This window comes from Perissodus microlepis, chromosome 14 (assembly GCF_051167445.1).
Source record: "Perissodus microlepis isolate ML-2025 ecotype Zambia chromosome 14, ASM5116744v1, whole genome shotgun sequence".
Lineage (NCBI taxonomy): Eukaryota > Metazoa > Chordata > Actinopteri > Cichliformes > Cichlidae > Perissodus > Perissodus microlepis.
In genome coordinates this window covers 18447428-18460595 of record NC_140474.1, presented here as the reverse complement: position 1 = coordinate 18460595, position 13168 = coordinate 18447428, and the positions used below count along the sequence as shown (strand labels likewise).

Here is a 13168-nt window from a genome sequence, read left to right as displayed (position 1 = left end):
AAAGATGAAGCAGCAGGAGCAGGGAGGGGAGCTGGGGAAGGTTGAGCAAGTGGCGAACTGCCACGTTGGGCATTGCAGGACAGAACAGACTCATTTAGGCGTCTGCAGTCGATGCTGCTGAATGGCAATAGTGCTTCCTCTGCTGCTGGTTTCAGGGACGTGCCCTGAGTGTAGAGCAGCCTCCTTCCTGTGGCCTGCGGCCTTAAATCAGTTCTGCACTAGACACACCAATGGGCAGCTGCACACACGCTTTCTCCCACTGTTTCCCTCTCACTCGCTTTCTCGTGGCCAGCAGTGGTGCCCCATTTGTGCATCGTCACCCCAGGCTGAGACTTAAGAAGACAATATTGATGCTGAACTTTCAAGGTAGAAAAAAAATACTAAAACAGATTGAGTAACAGAGCCCACGGAGAGGTACCAGTCAATGGGGAACCCTCAAAAAGACATCCAGATATGACAGTGTCAAAGAGGAGCTTAGGAGCTTTCTCACAAAGCTCTAACTGATGCAATGCTATGGACATTTAGGAAACTGATGAGGTAGGCCTGAAGTGCACTGTCCTGCCAGCAGGGAAGGATTTCAGAGAGGCTTATTTGATCCAGGCAGCCAGCAGAGGCGGGCATCCACACTACATGTGTGTCCCTGCATCTTGCTTCAAGGCAGATAGAATTACGAAAGCAACATGGCGATGAATCGCGTTGGGTTTTAAGCGTACCCGAGGACACCAGCTGTTCGTGAATGCTACAGTTGTGCATGTTCATTTATAATGAATGGCCTGGAGTACAATATATTTCCCTGAGGCTATACAGGTATATGCATAATTTACCAAAATCCAGGAAAAGCAGGAGTACAGGACTAACTCGGGAAGAAAATGTTCTGTCAGAAAATCCTGTTGATAACAATGCAGCAGGCAAGAAATGTTTCAACAATTGTAAGAAAAAAAAGTTAACTACATTTTTCAACATGATTCAAATTCTGCCTGTAAATCCATCACCGAGACAAGAACACAGACATTTGAGTTATGACCACCGCACAAAACTAATCTTGCTGTCACAAACCAAAAAATGACCCGTATCTGTTCAGACACATAAAACGTCCTGTTTTCTGAAAGACATGACAGATAGTGTTTCTCCTATCAATATGTCATGTTAGCTCGCGTTATGTCACGTTAGCCTACCTTGACTGAGTTTTAACTGTCCAGTGCAATCACACTGTTGACAACAACAGAATATGTCGTACTTCTCAACACTTCAATTTGCAAAATAAATCCCAAAGATTGTTCCGGTACAAGAAGTTCTCAGCATCTTACGTGCATTATAAATTATTCAGGATGTTGTGTACTTCCACACATCACCCATCACAAACAGGATTCTCAACAGGAACACCAAAGTATCTCACAGCCCCGTCTAAAGCTCTGCTTACTCGGTTAAGATATCCACCCATTATCCAATGGAAACAGGGTAAGAGGTTGGGTATAACCTATACAGACCACCATCTATGGCTTTCTAGCTGTTGGACCACCACCGCATCACCATGCTGCTTCTATTCAAATATATATATGTATGTTTTCTTTAAATGCACATGAAACAAATAGTTTTCCCATGTTTTCTTTGACATATTGGTAATTAGATATTGGATATATATTATATTTTTAATATTGAGACAATATTGCATAGTTAAACATGCACCAATGATAAAACTATTTCAGTTTATTTCAATTGCCACAGTGAATGTATTTCATTATCGTGTCTTCTCCTGCTCCCGGTCTCGTCTCCCTTCTTATAAGCAATGATTCATTAGTGTCGTTGTGTGCCATAAGCTAATTTACACACTCCTGTGATCATTATGAGCTGCTTGCCCTAAGCGCTTCATAAAGTATCCATCCCTTCTATTGATCCAAGTCTGTCTGTTATTCAAGTCTCCGGGTGATTCCAGCTTTGTTTTTCAGTTTCCTTCTCAACCTGCTTGCCTATCACAGCCACACAGACAACACACAGTAATGACTGTTTGATGAGATGCTTGACCATGAAGACTAGCTGACATTGAGAAAGGGCCTTGAGAGAGACATGCTAGTGTAGGCCAGTGGCCGCAGTGCATTCTGAGTTTAATTTATGAATGTATAAAGAGTTCTAATGTAAAAAAAATAAAAATAAAAAGGGTCCTTGCGTTTGCTTGGGTTGTAAATTAAATCAACACAATCACAAATGCGTGTGAGAGCATGCACGGACTTGTGGACATGTGACAGCTCAAGTTCTAAAGAGCAAAAAACTTGTAATATGAATTTGATATTATGTCTGCTAGATAAGTCGTCACATATGAGTCACCGATGTCAACTATGTGCTTCTTTGGGCTGTTTAGAGTGACGAGCTATAAACCTAAGACAGAACATTTGCATTTCATCAAAACTGAAAACAAGCTGGTATTTAAAGAGTTAAATCAAATATTTGCTCAATTTCTCTCGAATATTGCAATCAATGGAGACAATATCATTGAGGCTTCAGGGTGTAATATTTCCTCTGTTCATTTTGTTTCAGTAAATTTTCATAAGCCTCATCTTTTTTGGTAAAATTGTCTTACCACGACAAACCATCATTTTAATTATTATTTCAACCTTCAGGCTTAGACTGTCTGGCCTAATCTACGCTAAAAATCAATCGTGTTGATGAAGTTTGGTAATAAAAATGTGTTTTTAAAAGCTGTTATGCATAATCAGTTGTTGGCTCTTCTGATGATCCTATATCCATGCCTTGGATCAAGTAAGTAACGTTTCGCACTTTCGGCAGTTGGCAGTTTTCATCCCAGTGTGACCTTGATGTCTTTGATTTAATGGAAAGTAGCTGAGATATTTGATATATTTGCTTACAGGTTATTATAACTCTGGTTTAGAAGCCATGAGGGAGGAAACAAATTGGGATAAACAAAGTTATATTTAGGAAGACAATAAAGGAAAAAGAACAAATAATGCTGTGCAGAGCAGGCTGATTAATCACATTTTATTTTCAATTATGATTTCGGCTTGCAATGATTACAAAAATAAGATAATCGAGAAAAAGTGATTATTATGCTGCATTCAGTTTTGCAATGATGCTATCCTTTTGTTTTGTGGTAAAAGCTCAGCCCAACACTTTTCTGTAGAGCAATGCATCACCATCCCTCTGCAAGAGCCTAAATTCCCCGACTACTAAGTAAGTGAAATTGGGCATTAGAGAGCCACCAGATCCATAACCTGTAAGGTTTCAGGCATCCAGGCTGTTCTCCTGCTGTATCCCACACATGCACTCACCCAACTGCAGGGAGCATGATGAAGGATGACTTGACCGTTTGAATTTTCTCCACACTATATCCCAGAGTCATTGTTTTGCACATGGGAACTTTCATATGTGTGTTCGTTTTTCTAATGAGGACTTTACGCAATGAAGCCCTACGTTATTATCCCTTTTTATGTAAACGTGCACAGACTGTTCTTGCAGAGACAGTCTGATCACATCCTGCATTAACAAACCCACCCGTGAGACAGTTGTCCCATTGCTTATCACACTAATGCATGCTATACATTTAGATGCAGGTCTGTTTCACATGAAACATCCATTTGTGTCACTATAACAAATTTTCTTTGGTTTTTCCCCCTTTTGCAATCGTGATACTCAACATTTGTATTCATGCCACAGAGTGTGCTTAGATGATGGCTGTTTAAGGATTTCCATTCTCTATTAAAAAGATTAAATAACATATGCAAATGTATTTCCTTTGTATTTGGATAAAGGGAAAACAAAGGAAGTCCATCACCGCTTCCTGAATCCTTAATCGCCATGAGCATTCTTGTTCATTGATCAAAAATCAGTCTAGAGCAATTATTGTTCTTTCAGCTCACGTTTAGTAAGCGTGATTAAGAATGAATTTACCCATATGGTCAAAAACCTAAAGAGCTGAGAAAAAGCATTTGCCCCCTTTTTTATTCATTCATTTACTTACTGATTTATTTGCATGTGCCACACTTACATGTTTCAGCTCATCAAACAAATTGAATATTAGATGTAGATAATCCAAGTAAATACAAAGTTCATTTATTAAGGGGAAAATCTTTACACAAGTAAGACTGAAATTACTTGTGTAAGTAAGTAGCTTACTTTTTTTTTTTAAACAAGCTCTCAGAGATGTGACAGGAAAGAAAACCTCGTGTATGAGATTAGAGGTGAAGACTATACAGTTCACAAACAAAATCAGGGGCTCAAACAGAGCAGGACCTGCTGACATCCTGGCCTTGTTGCTGTCTTATTCGTCCGACTTAACTGGATTCTTCTCTTTTTCTGACGTCGCCTCTGGTTCCCTGCCCGGGCTGCTAAATTCATCTTCTCACATCTCTTTCTATCCCACCCACACTTTCATGACTCCCATTCTCCTTCAGCCTCAAAGTAATTTAATAATCTCAGCTGTGTATTGTCTGGAAGTAATTGTTTTACCTCAGAGAAAATTAAATTGTAATTCATAACAGAAGTTTGTGATCTGCAGCTCAAACTTGGAATAAAGCCTCTGACAAAAATAAACAAAAATCTTCATTTACTATTTTATCCACTTGTACCTAATCCTTCTTTCTTTTATGCACCTGAACTACAAAAAGAAAAATAAAACAAGTTTGGACCAGGAAATTAGAGTTGGAGTAGCAGATAAAACACAACACAGATTTAATGAATGTTTCATTTTACTTGAAAAGCACTTCCCAATGTCTCTTAGCAGCTCACCACTGATTCAACTGAAAATGTAGTAGCTGTGTTTAATATCCACTGTCAAGCAGACTACTGACAAAGACTGATGGAATAAGATCAATAACACGGTACCAAGCATGAATGATGAATTTGATGAGCAGCTGATAACAGATGTGCATAACCAGTGTTCACAGAACACAAAATACAGGCAGGCCGTGTTATAACTGGAGCAGGGGGTGGTAGGGAATAATTTGAGTATTGAAAAATAATCACGTAAGTGAGAGTTTTGCTAACTTCATGTTGACAGTGTAGGACAAAATTAGAGCATATTTTTCAAACATTTGATCTCTTCTATCTTCCCATAATGTGAACCTGTTAATTAGAAGAAAAATGATAACAAAACATTAGTTTTGAAAAATGTTCATTCAGCAGCTTGTTCCAGCTCGATTTTTTCTTGTCAGACTACAGAGGGAAAGCAAGAAAAAGGAGAAAATTAAAATCTGTGTAAATAAGCTTTCCAATCCCACGCCGGTGGCTTGTAAGTATATCTTTTTCTGAGTGTTCTGACATGAGATGAATATGCCTTTCATTTGCTTGCCAAAGTTGAATGAGGTTGTTGTCTTCATCAATCACCCTCTACCCGAGTAAGCCAGCCATCTCTGGCGCTGCAGGATTGTGCTGATCTAAGGCCTCAATCAGATCAGGTGCACACTGAGCTGCAGTGATTTCACCTCAGGACACACAGTGATTTTTACCTTCATAGGCAGCTGATCCACTTTCTTCTCCCTATGCTCGTCTTTCCTCGTGGCATGCACAGGGCTATGAGAACAAGCTGTTTTCTGAGGCCACTGGCTCCCGCCGTCTACTGTCTGCTGTCGGATTTCAGGTTTTAGCCATGCTACCGGCAAGGCTCTAGGAGAAGCTATAGTACTACATCGGCTGGTCGACCAATTTTCTCCACAGACGGAGTCAATAATTTCCCAATCCACTGACTGGATTTGTGTGAAATTTGTGACCTTACACTAGAGAATAATCAACCACCTATTCAAAGAAATAAGTACAGTGTCATGTTTTGCTATGCAGGATGTAGGACCTAAAAGCAGGACTCACGGAAAACGAAGACGTGAACTAAAGGAGGCAGCATTATTTAATAACAACTAACAGAGAACTTAAACACACAAGCAAGACAACAAAGGAATGGGGAACAGGTGGTAACACAGCTGGGACAAGTCAGACCTAACGAGACAAGGGAAGCAAAATCAGTCATGCTGCACACAGGACAGAGACTATCAAAATAAAACAGGAAACACAGACCGAAACTCAGACTCAGGACACACAAGCTTAACACAGTAACTAGGTAGACATAGGGAACATAGCAACAAGGGTGACTAGACATGAAATATGGGTTACAGGAAAAGCATAGAGTAGACATGGGAACAGGAACTAAACACAGCCTAAGGTAACTACAAAGGGAGGACAGATTACAATCACTAAGAACTAAAGAAAACAACAAAAATAATCAAACAATTACTGTAACTGTGAGTATGAAACACAAATATTGGGTCGCAGAACCAGTACTGTCACATACAGTATCATCTATTAGGGGTCTAAAAGAATGAATCGATACGATTTTAAGGCAGTTTCAAAGACACACATGGCCCACTATTGTCACATTTGATTTTTAGAAACCAAGATGGAAGTGGTGAAAACACTAATCTATCAACACAAGTCACTGCATGAATTCACGGCAGTTATGCCCATGTTTTATACTGCCTGCACAGGCCCTGAAAAAAAGTTCTCCTTCTACCTCCCAGCTTCACTGTGCTGTGCTAAATATACTCACTGCCACGTAATGATGATTCCAAAGGAATCGGTAGTCGGAAAAACCTGCCAATTAAAGTTGCTTCTAACTTTAAGCAACATCAAAATCCAAAATAGTTATAAATAATTCACCCCACAGAGAGCAAAACAGGGTTTTTTTGCCAGACTATAAACATGTTAATGCCGTTGGTAAAGTTGTGAGTCTGTTGGGATTTACTCTCTTTTAGAGTCAGCCTCAAGTGGCCATTGGAAGCCGTGGAAGTTTTGACATAACCGCATTGGTTTAGATTTTCAACCCTGGAAGCTGCTGCATGCTAACAAATAACCTGAACTGCCAAAGAGTCACCAAACAAACAAACAAACATATATACACATGTATAGTTACAGATACAAACTCACTGTAATGCACATTGCTTGCAAATAAATGCAATTTTAAGGAATTTGATGGACAGCAAACATGAAAAAAGTCACAATTTACACTAGAAAGTAATCATTGTAAAGCTCTGTGGGTTGTAAAAATTCTCGCACCTGTAGATCCGACCAACATTTTTCTATTAGAAACCCTACTTGGAGGATCACTGTGAAAATCAAATTTAATTCTGGGCTTGACATTTCTGATATTTGTCCAGTTTATTATACATGTGTAGTCTTTGACAAGAGGCCATGTTTTTTCCTACTTTATGTGCCAGCTGCCCCTTTCGTTCCCGCCACGGCAGCAGCTGTGATGTCTGTTGCTTGGACCTCAATACAGCAGGACATCAAAACAGCTGCTCTTACTATAACACATGGCATGGGACAGACACCCAGTACAGAGCCTGAAGGCATTGCTCAGAAATGGTCAAGCAGGAATGGTTTCCTTGTATGCTCTAAAACCGCATAAAATCAGATCCACAAAACATGAATCGAGTAGTTTCTCAGCTGGTTGAGAAAAGCCATGTTAGCTTCTTTACCGCTCTACTTTAGCGATTAAAGGGGATGACACCCAGGGAGAGACAGCTATCACACTCCGAGCCTGTTCTCCCAGCAACACCCCCTCCTGTGGCTCCTCTGCTGTTCTTTCCTTCCCTCTGTTACAGCCGTTGCGACTACTCAGTGACTTGAATTTAATCAGCCTTCATCCAAACAGCGCGGTGGCCCCAAGCAACAATGGCAGAGTGGGGAATTTGTGAACGAGAGGAACATGGTCCGATTTCTAATTATCAAAGCAGGGCGAGACAGACAGCGCTAACATTGTTGTAATGGTCAGCTTCACCCAGAGCGTGTGTGTGTGTTTGTGTGTGTGTGTGTGTGTGTGTGTGTGTGTGTGTGCGTGCGTGTGTGTGTGCGTGTGTGTTTGGGAGAAAGAGGGAAAAGATGAGACTGCCAAGTGGGGTGAGGCCAAGGCCAGTCCATCTTAAAATTCCAAGAGCTGATAAGAAAGAAATCAAACCCAGTGACTGGAACGTCATCATCTCTCCTATTTAACAGACTATTATCTCACACTTATTTAACATACTGCCCAGAATAATGAATATAATAACAATGCTGCAACACACAGATGTCTTCTGTCTCATTCATACTTTTTAACATTTCTTAAAATCATCAAACTGACCACAGCCTTGTGTATTTTATATCCTCTTTGTTATATGAACCTTACATTTTCATATGTAGTACATTTTGCTCAATTTCTATCAGTTTTAATTGCATTAGCCTATACTATGTTTACCTTGTCTTTTTTTTAATTCAATGAAAAGCATCCATAATTCCTATTTTACATCCCATCAGATAAATCCAAATGGTAAACATCCAAAGCTGTGTTCATTAGATAGCATTTTTCAATGTTTTTACTCGTTTGCAAACTTTCATAATCCAAGAAATGTGTCAAAACACATGCAGGAAAAAAGAACAACCTGTATGCTTTAACCCCCCCTCAAAAAGATTTACATAAGCATTTGAATAAACATGATAAAAACAAATCTTCCCAGAGCGAATCCACCACAATAATTGCGCTGAGCGAGATAATGGCGTGCTGCCTTTTTCATCCTGTTTGAAATTTAAAAACAGTCTGTAGAATCTCTGAAGTTTTTCAGCCTCGGATGTAGAGGCGTTCTGCTGACTGCCCCACAAATGAAATTCATTGGAATCTCCACCTCTCCAAGACTTTCACAGCCACTCCATCACATTATATGTGATAAATAGTCTCACTCTCCTGAAAAATTTCTGTTGTTTGAAATGCCCAATGTTTCATTTTCCTGCATTTGCATGACATCAAGTAGATGGATGCCATAACTAAAACGGGTTCATCAAGGCTGGCTGCCATTACTGTATAAGAATGTAAATTTCTTTTGCTGCGTTTGAACAAAACTGCATCCTGTGGTCTATTCCCTTTAAATAGCGACATGCCCCAGATCACCTCATCAATCCATCGTCTGCATTTTCTAACCCACAAGAGCTTGATGAACAGCTACGTCTCCAGTGGACCACATTTATTTATTCAATTTGTGAATTTTGAGCAGGAGAAGCTGTTCTATTTATAATCTTTGACAGTTTCAATGAGGTTACATTATTTGTAACTGATCATTCAATTCAGGTCAATTCAATCTGATTTCTATAGCTCCAAATAACAGCAACAGTTGCCTCAATGTGCTTTATAGTGTAAGGTAACGACCCTAAAGCACAGAAATCGAAAGAAACAGATACGTGTGCTGATATCATTTCTTCAATTCAATACTCTGAAATTAAAGACTGTCCTGTTATAGCTTGTGATGGGTTTCATCATCAGTGTCAGTGTATGTGGGTGTGCAATTTAAACATGTCCACATGACCCTACACTGCACATGTGAGACGAGAGCACAGGGCTAGAACTTACAGTATAGCATTTAGTTAAAAGCAACCATTATTTTTGCCCTTGTACTTCACCAGTAAGGATACTGAGTTAGTTAATGTATTACTGATAGTGTGCTAGCTGAAGGGTAATACGTACATATCAAATGGCAAGTATTGATTTCATAAGCGCATATAAAACAAGTCCATTAGACATCTTCTTCCCTGTTTATGTGGAGATCTTAAATTGTTTCAGTTTCAAAGTTCAGATACTGTATTCAGAAAACTCTTGACTCTCACACTTGGCTCCTTCTTACACCCACCTCTCTCTCACTGTGTCATTGTGCTCTCTCTGTACTTAAAGTGCCCATTAATATCTATAACATTGGATACCATCCAATTTGCTGCCACTGGAACAGGATTGAACTGTAGACTGCACCAGTACTGCACTCACATTGAAAGTCAAATTATTTTCCATTACAAGACAGGGAAACTGGCTGCCATCATGAGATTAAAAGTTATGGCATCATGAGCCAGTCCCGTACAGGATTTTCACTTTGATCCTGCTTTCATTCAGTCTGATTATTTCTTGATGATAATGAAACAGCTGGAAATATCCCTGAAAGAATACTTGGGTGACATAAAGTTGTATTTGACTGTAAACCTAACTTAATTTTCTTGGATATAAATTGGAATAAATCGGGTATCCTCTATCAGTTTCTTTTTTAATTAGTGATAATTAAAAAACACACTGGATTTCTTTGGGTCGATGTTTTACCAGCGCAATTGCAACTGGGCTTTCTTTAATGAACAAATGAAGGCTAATTAGAAATAAGTGCACGCTGACTGGGGGAAAGTAGAGATGGCATACAGCCTTTCTGCATAATGAACATTCAAGAGCATTTAATGCTACAGTCGCAGCTGGGAAAACAGTGTTTGGAGAATGTAGCAAGACCAGAATTATTGTGCAGTCAACTCGCGAGCTTGCTGCCTTTGAAGTGATTGCTTCGAAGACAGGGACCTGGTCTGTGACTGCTCACAAGTTTGCTGCATCAACACAGCGTTAAAACGGCAATAAGACGAGACATTCTGCTTTCAATCTGCTCTTAATTTGCGACTGAATGGGGTCAGATTGGCAATTACATGCAATCTGTTTATGATAATATGGTAATGCAAATTGTTGTGGCAAAAATGACAAATCTGTTACTGTCTTTTGCAAATCTGTTACTGTCTACACATACAGAAATGCCCATCAAAACTTGTTTTTAACATCCAAACCTTCACCAGTGAGAGTGATTCCAGTCGTTGTGAGCTGCAACATGATTGCTTGAAGATAGGTTGCCTGGTGGGAGGCGACCTGTGCGATTGGTTGAGGGTGTTGCAAGCAACCAGTCGGCCATCACAACAACTTGAAAGGGTTAGATGCAAAAAAATTGAGTGAAATCATTGATTTATCCTAGTCACAAGGACGTTTCTGTGCTATTCTTTTTTATTTCTAGTATAACTGATCCATAAAATACCTTTTACTTAGAAGAAAACAGTTGCAGTTTACATTTAAGTAAAATAAGATAGGTAGTTCACATATAAGTACATATACATAGCTGGCCATGCCTGGGTCTACACAGACAAACAAATGGGCAGACACCTAGATCCCTTGAAACCAAATATTTCATCACAGCCGGTGACCTCACCACAAAGTACACCTGACTAAATACAAAAACAAGTAACGCATCCAACAGAGGACTACGACTAAAGCAAACATCACATACCTCTAGGATTTCACCTCGACATATTTCAGGGCCTGTTTTGTTTACCCAGGGAGCCACTTGCACTTGCAAAGGCATTACCTGATGTCACAGTGGAGAAAACAACAGAGGGGAACAATAGCTATCCAGCCTGTCAGAAAAGAAAACTAAGACGGCTTATAATGCAGGTGAAATGCAGTAGCAGCAGCAATTCTCTTATATGCTGAAATGTTGCAGCTGCTACCTGTGTGTGTGTTTGTGTTTGTGACTGAAAAGGAGCATAAAGATTTGAATGAGAATAACAACATAACAAACAGCATGCACTTAAAAACATCAAACCTTTCATTAGCAATGATTAGATGCTTTTGTTATACCTTTGCAATGCTTAGGGCTCGATGTAAATTCGTTGACTATAATTCAGCTCATTGAATTACAGCATAATTATGATAATTTGCGATCCTACTTATTGAAAGCAGAATGACCTTTTACCTGAAACCATTGCCTCTCATATTGTGCTGTTCCTTGACTTCCACCACCAGTCTTCTGTTTGAGCTTGATATGTCCTTGGCAGCCTTGATTATTTTTCTGTGAACATTTTTCTGCCTGGACTATTATTCAGACTTTGGCACAAAAGAACAAAATTTATGAAAAATGATGCTACAGTAGAAACCTCAAAAGTCACCATCGCGATATAAAAGCTGACCTTGGAGCCAAATTGAAGCGTGTTCTAATTCAGACGCATTGCACTGAGAATAACACTTCTGTGGAGTGATTCATTCTGCATCACACATCTCACACCAACTTATAGGACCGTCTCTTTCCGTGCCTATACCTGTATCTAAGTGTTATTATGATATTTAGGCTCAAACTAAAGTTAACACAATAAAAATAACAAAAAGTCTGAATGTGAACAGCTGTGTCTGCGTAGAGGCGCTATATTACAGCCTCTGTCTTCATTGAATCTGCAGTTTATTCACACAGATTTTAAATGACTCAGGTCATTTTAAATTTATCATTTGTGCTACCAAATTCAAAGTTAAGGTCAGAGACTAACATTAAAACACGCATAAATAAGATGCTTATAAAACATGTAACTTTAAATCTAGATATTAGATCTCTACCCAAAACATACTAATGATGAAATGAAATATGGGTTTTATGAAGCGCCATAAAAAAGTGCCTTTATAAAGTGGTGACCTCCAGCCGAGTGTGAAGCAGTGGGAAAGACAATTAGCACCTCCAATTCTGAGGGCATGTTTCTCAGCTGGAAAAGGGTGGCGTTCCCTCCCCGGGTCAGGGATGAGTTGCTGCCCCAAGTGGAGGAGTTTAAGCATGTCTGGATGTTATTCACAAGTGAGGCGAGAGCGGAGTGGAAGACTGACGGACGGATTGGGGCCATGTCTGCAGTGATGTGGACACTGTACCAGTCCGTTGTTGTAAAGAGAGAGGTGAGGGTAAAAGCAAAGGTGTTCGTTTAGCGGTCGATCTAGCAGTGCCTACCCTCACCTACAGCCATTAGCTTCGGGTAGTGACTAAAAGAATGAGACTGCAGATACGAGTGGCAGAAATGAGTTTTCTCTGAAGCGTGGCTGGCCTCTCCCTTGCAGGTGAGGGTGAGGAATTGAGTCCCTCCCAGATGACTGAAAGTACAGTCACTGCTCCTCCACACCTAAAGGAGCTAGCCGAGGAGGTTTAGGCATCAGATTAAAATGCCTCCTGGAGGAGGTGGCTGAGGAGATGGATGGATGGATAATAAAAAGTTCACAAACAACTCTTCTCCACCCACCTTATTTTACAGAAGAGGGGTGATAGAAGTGAAGTAGACCTGCACAAGGAGATTAACTGGAAAGGAAACATTTTGATCAAAAAAAAATATATATATGCTCATATTTTTAGTTCATTGATGAGAGCCTTGATGAGAGCTTGGCAAAATTTTCACCAGCTTCATGAGTGCTTTGTCGCACTTGGTGTAATTCCCTTCTTAATGTCTTTTAGATGATCAGCTGTGTTGTGCCAAAGTACTGTTGGCATACAGCTAATTATAATCAAAATAATGGAACTGCTGAAATTTGTAAATGGAAACAAGCCCATGACTAATT

At 39.8% G+C, this 13168-nt stretch overlaps 1 protein-coding gene across 6 annotated transcripts in view; it reads right to left on the bottom strand.

Moving 5' to 3' along the window:
- grik4 (glutamate receptor, ionotropic, kainate 4) overlaps window positions 1-13168 on the bottom strand; it is a 353377-nt gene that overhangs the window by 269807 nt on the left and 70402 nt on the right. The window lies entirely within an intron of this gene.